At 44.6% G+C, this 6,000-nt stretch overlaps 1 long non-coding RNA gene across 2 annotated transcripts in view; it reads left to right on the top strand.

Annotated features, from left to right (window-relative positions):
- Positions 1-1,769: 1,769 nt before the first annotated feature.
- Positions 1,770-6,000, top strand: part of LOC121942387 — a 54,831-nt gene continuing 50,600 nt past the window's right edge. Inside the window, exon 1 of one of the 2 annotated variants that reach the window (XR_006105804.1) lies at positions 1,770-1,867. This is a non-coding gene — a long non-coding RNA (uncharacterized LOC121942387). Of the gene's footprint in view, positions 1,868-2,353; positions 2,656-6,000 lie in introns of those variants that run through there. The other variant, XR_006105803.1, reaches the window with a different exon arrangement.

Raw genomic sequence — 6,000 nt, 5'->3', positions numbered from 1 at the left:
TGCTAATTTCTTCTTTAAGGGGAGGGAAACTTTTTTTTTTATTTTATTTTGGAAAATGCTCAAAAAAAAGAAGGGAAGAAAAAAAAATTCATCAAACTGAATTCCATATAACCATTTAAAGGAGAAGCATGAGAATCAGATTTTCATAGTGCATAATGAATGTGGAGTGTCTTTTAAAGAGGAGGACGTGTTTTGTCTGGGAAGGGGAAGAAAGCAGATATTTAGGCTATCTATTAATGTCTCACAGAACACACACACACACACACTCGTACACACACAGACTCACCAGTGTGAAAATCTTTAAAAAAAACTTCAATATTATTAATATGTCTCATAAATACAGAAAATAAAAAAGAGACAAATAATATTAAGCTTAATAGCAATAGTGATTACATGTGCAAGAAATTGTAAAAAACAAAGAAAAGTGCAAAAAGGATACAAATTTTGTGCAAAAAAAAGGTACATATTTTGTGAAGAAATGTGCAAAAAATGGTCAATATTTTGAGCAAAAAAATGTAAATGTTTCTAAACAGCAGTTTTTGGTGAAAAAAAGTTTCACAAAACAGACTGCGATACACTCCTTAATGTGATTATAATAATGATAATAATTCTATTCGATTATGTTCACCCACAGATGGAGTGTCATGTGCTCCATGTCTGAGTGACCATTTACATGTGTCTCTCTCTCTCTCTCTCTCTCTCTCTGACACATACAGCATGGCACAAGCGGCGTGGAGAGGGGAGAGAGGATGATTAGGGTGTGTATGTGTGTGTGTGTTTGGGGAGGGGGGTGGGGAGGGGGATCGTTACGCACAGGGGTCTGCTATGAATATGACCCCGAGATATCCCATTGTGGGCCCATGTCCGGTTCTGAGGACATTTGATAGCATCTCAGTCAGTGGCATTAATGTGTCTCTCGGTTCGACATTTTGAATAATCGAGGGCTGTCTGCCGTCATCCTGCCACTAGCTGTCAGCAGCACCGTCTGTCTGTCTTATCACACTCCTCTACTCATGCGCTTACATTATAGAAAACAAGCTGTCCTTGCAAGAGAGCACTTGATACTTTTTTTTATTATTACCAAACCGTTCCCATAATTACCCCATAATCATTATATAATCCCATAACAAAGCCTCTATTGAAGTCCTGTCTTTTGTCAACGCTGGGACACTGAATCTATAATTGCATTATTCGGTCTCTTCCACCCCCCTATAGAAGCATAATATATCAAAACCATTCCGCAAGAGAGATTTTTAGTTGCAAGAGTTCGGCCTGTGCAGGACGTCTTCTTGTCTTGTGTGTGTGTGTTTTTTTTTAATTATTTTTTTACGCGTCGAAAAAAAAAAAAAAAAAAAAAAAGTTGTGCCAACTTCAAGTTTTAGGGGGTCCTACTGGAAATATCCCAAAATCTTTAAAAATATTTCTTTCTTAGAGAGAGTAGTGGCTTTTTCAAATTCTTCACGGAGGTGTGTAGCAATGCATTCATTCACAAATTGGAGCAGTCGCATTATTGATATATCATATTTTCAAATAATTATGTTCATTCCCTATTGCGCTCCCAGGCAGTAAGAATAAATCGTCAATACATTGAGAGAGAGAGAGGAGAGGAGAAAAAAGGCAAAAGCGAGTCCCTGTGGAGCGGTTTTGCGTTTGTATGCATGGGGATTGGCAACACAACGGGGCTTATTTACATTAAATACGCCACAAGGTTACAGTGCAGATAGATGAGCGTCATTTTTATCACTCATTACTTCTCTTAAGCGGTGACTGACGCTCAGGACGCACAGGAGGCAACACTCATTTATCCTGGAGTTCTTTTAAGGCGAGGAGAAGAGGGGGAAAAGACTCGAAACAGTTCACTTGAAAGGTAAGGAATTCTACTTTTTGGACTCATTTGTGACCTGGGTGTCTTTTTCCGCGGAAGGGTTCTTTATCCAAGTCCGTTTTTTGAACGCGCGGTGCCTCAGCGGCGGCGAGGCTGAATGCTTCTGTACAGGAGGGCAAATTTTGAAATAAAAGAGTGTTTGTGGGCAGTTCAAGGTCAGAAACAAACTAAGGTGGTCGGGAATCGGGGCTTTTTCCCCCTCGCGCCACCGTGCCATAGGAAATGTAATGATGAGGGGATTATTTCTTTAAACGAGCTTCTGTGCATCAGCTGCTTTTTATCCCCAACACCGTCAACGGCGAATACCGCAAGACCCGGGCTGTATCCAGCCAGTCAGTCGGCTCTGCTTTTCTACAATGGAGTGCCTTTTTAACGGTACAATGCATTTCACCTACCAGATAGGGGGAGTCCAAGCTGAAAGATGAAGGGAATATGCTGATGCCTGGCGATCGGCATCAATGCAAACGTTTACCTTTAGCAGACAGCGACAGAGAGGGACAGAAAAGCAAGAGGAGAGACAAGTAATAAAGGCGTTATTTTCTTTTTTTACAAACTCAGGATGCGCGGCGGGGAGCAGCTGTAGGGACAGGGGGATCGAGGAGTGGACAGTCTTTAACAGGTCCGAAGCGCACTTTTCAACACCCCCGTCATCCGACAAGAATATGATCCGGTCAAATCATATGGACATGCCTCATTATTCAATGAACACTATCTCTCACAACGCATCGTTTACGCGCAGGAGTTAGCCGGCGCTTCGCCAAATTTAAAAGGTAAGAAGAAGTGTGTGGAGCTTCCAGTACACGACTTGGGTTTTTTGCTGGGGGGGTGGTTTGAAGTGTATTACTCGCTGGGAAGTCAGTTTTTATGGGGGGAGGATTGGGGTTGTTTGTGCGGGTGCATCACAACGGGGGCCCCCGATGTCTCCCCAATCATGATTAGAAAATAACAGTGCAATTATCCAGAGCAAGTGACGATCGTAAAAACAAAATAGCAGCTGGGGCGAAGACACGGGGCTGCGATGCTCGACACCTTGAAACCCAACGCGTAAAAAACAAAAAAACAAATTTTAATCCATCAGATATTACAGTATTATAAGTTTTTGTTTACCGTTGCATGTTTTGCTTAGTAACTACGCGTAAAAAGCGTTCGGGCGCACGGCTTTGCAATATTGCGCACACAGATCTGCGATGGAGACTTTTTCGAAAAGTCCAGCCGTGTTCCCGGTACGAGTCTAAAACTTTCCACCGCACTTGTGCTGAAAGAGTGCGCGAGGGCGATTCAAGTTTACCGGCGCGTTTGCCACCATGTGTCAAAACTTGTGAGATGGAAGAAGAGCCGGTGAGACCTGCCATTTTGTGCAGTGATCGACCTCTCTTATGAATAAGCAGCCCCTGCATTATGCTTTGAGGAGACGTTGCGATGGTCTTCAGACGAAGGGGGGTAAACACACATCTTTACAGCGGGTGTGCGGGTGCATCACAACGGGGGCCCCCGATGTCTCCCCAAACACGATTAGAAAATAACAGTGCAGTTATGTTTTTATTTAATTGGGGGGGGGGGGGGGAAGGGGGGGGGGGGGGGGGGGGGCAGAAAGTTAGAGCGAGTCGCTTAAAGGCTACAGGATGGATATCCCCGACTGTGGAGATATAAAATGACGGAGCCCATAAGCCAATAATATTTTTTTTCCCGGGGACGGAAGAGGTCGTGTGTATGACATGTTGTTGCACCCAGGAGTTTATCTTCTTTAAAATTAACCACACGGTGTTTATTTTTTATCTCTAAAGATCCTGCAGGTTGAGCGCGTTCCGTGCGCTTAAAAAAATCCTTCGTCGAATTCCCTCATCGACTCTCACGTGTCCGAATTTGTGCTTAAATGATGCTTACAGTATTGAATTATCAGTGAAATGTGGCACCAGGGATGAGCCTTGTAATCCCATTTAAAGCCCCTGTCTCACCGTGCGTCTTGGGTGGGGAGGACCTTTTCTTGGAAGTCGAGTTGACCCCTGAGTGATCTGACCTGCAGCCACTTCCAAACAGCTACCAGCTCTGCACAATGGCTGTGAAGACACATGTCATCCTGCTTAAAATACTCAACAATGTCCATCTCGTTGTTTCCCACTGTTTCTCTAACCTTCCCTAAAGTTGTCTCAAGCCAAAAAAAAAATGTTGCCTCTTCCTCATATTCATTGTGCAAGGATAAATAGATGTACTGTGCGAGTTGAGATGCTGTCATTGTTTAATGGTATGCACAGGGCGGATATTATGTCTGAAATAGTGTCTGGGCGTAAACCCTTTTTGTCAGCTCCTTTCATTCCCTTATTGGAGATGCAATAGCGAATGGAGAAGTGTCCCCCCCCTCCCGCTCCTCTTGACAGTTCAGGCTGCCTCGCAGACCTACTTGCCCTTTTCCTGGACCTCTCTGTGTGCTGCTACAAGTTGAAAATGTTGTCATTCTTCTCGGGTGAAAATATTTGGGAAGAGACGCCGTGTTTTAAGAGAAGGCCTTGCTTTGCAGACTGGCCTGTTGGAGGAATTTATGTAGTGAATTTAGTGTCAAGGCCTCAGTGGTTTGCAATTTATTTAATATTCATCAGGCCTACTTTAGATTTTTTTTGCACTCATCTACCAGTCAGGTTGCATTTTAACATCACACATCACTAATGAATTATCCAATTAATTGTTGTCATTCAAATAATTATTCTTATAAAATATGCAAGCTGTATTTGTCCTCACGTCATGGCAGTCAAATAGATGAATTCGCATCAGATTTTGGAGTGACAGGAAAAAGCCACACACCTACAAAACAAGTATTTTTGACTTTTTTTTTCCCGAGCTGCAACTTTCTGATCGACAGAGCTCAAAATGTGTTCTCGGGAGCCGGTCTGTAGTTATTGGCTGATCTCGCATTAGTTGCTTTCCCACCTGTGCCCGTGTCAGCGTTGCTAAGGGGGCCGCGGGCCGTGACTGACTGCGGCGATACACATCTCTCAGCTGAAAACAAGGGTGGAGGGAGTGATGAGAGAGACAAGGGGGGTGGTGGTGGTGGTGATGGGGGGATAGACGGAGAGAGAGAGAGCATGGCATGCAAAGGATGGCATCAAATCAGTCCTCTTTTCACCAGGCTGTCAGTCAGTCAGTCAGCCACTCGGTTCACCGTGGAGTAGACCCACTCGACTGAAGCCGCCGCGTTGTCAGTCCGACACCCGGTGAATTATTTGCACGTTGACATGTACACAATCAAGATTTTTTTTTTTAAATATGAAAAAAAAGAAAAATCACACACTCATTTAACAAATGCGCATAGCACATGAGCAGCAGTGCCATTGCAAAAACACACAAACGCACAGTGAAGTGGTCGCATAAATTACATAATCTAGCCGTACATGAAATATGTGTGTATAATCAATCGGACAACACATAATTCAAGTCATCCTGTAACATAGTCAGTGATGTATGCTCCTGCAACACAGTGCAGTCCACGGTGAGACAGGCAGCCTCTCTGTGGCTAGTTGATCCCCTTCTCATGTAATTATAGGGGAGAGGGCTCCAGCTGTACAGGCTGCGAGGCCAGGGCTCCCAGTCCGCTGGGATCAGGGCGGTGGTGGGCAGGCCAGATCAGGCCAGCTCTGCTCATCAGCCAGCCATTAATTGATATGTGCAGTCATTGTGAAAGCACCCCCCATCTCTCCCTCTCTCTTCCTTTCTCTCTTTCTCTCTGTTACCTACTGGGTGAAGGCTGTGAGACTGGTGTCACTCCTTCATTTCCATTCTGGTTCTGATCTCACAGGCAACAGTGCAAGGCATTCCAGTGTGTGTGTGTGTGTGTGTGTGTATGTGTGTCCCGCAGGGGGGCAAGGAGGGTGTTAAAGGGGCTGTAACACACAGGCGTTAGTCTGGGTTGAGCCTTGTAGCTCCGTGACCTTGATCTCCAGAGTTCAAGCGAGACAGGGGAAGATGTTGGGTTTTTGCAGTGTGCGACGCGAGGCTAATATGACAAGCACACACTCCGCAATCCAGATTGGGATGTGAGCTTGAGAAGAGATTGCCCTGACCACGGAACATCGCACGCTAGATTACACACATTACACAAAAACCTCAAAGATTTTTATCACATT

Source organism: Plectropomus leopardus, chromosome 1 (genome assembly GCF_008729295.1).
Source record: "Plectropomus leopardus isolate mb chromosome 1, YSFRI_Pleo_2.0, whole genome shotgun sequence".
Classification (NCBI taxonomy): domain Eukaryota; kingdom Metazoa; phylum Chordata; class Actinopteri; order Perciformes; family Serranidae; genus Plectropomus; species Plectropomus leopardus.
The sequence above is the reverse complement of the archived record's forward strand: the minus strand, read 5'-3'. Positions and strand labels throughout refer to the sequence as shown.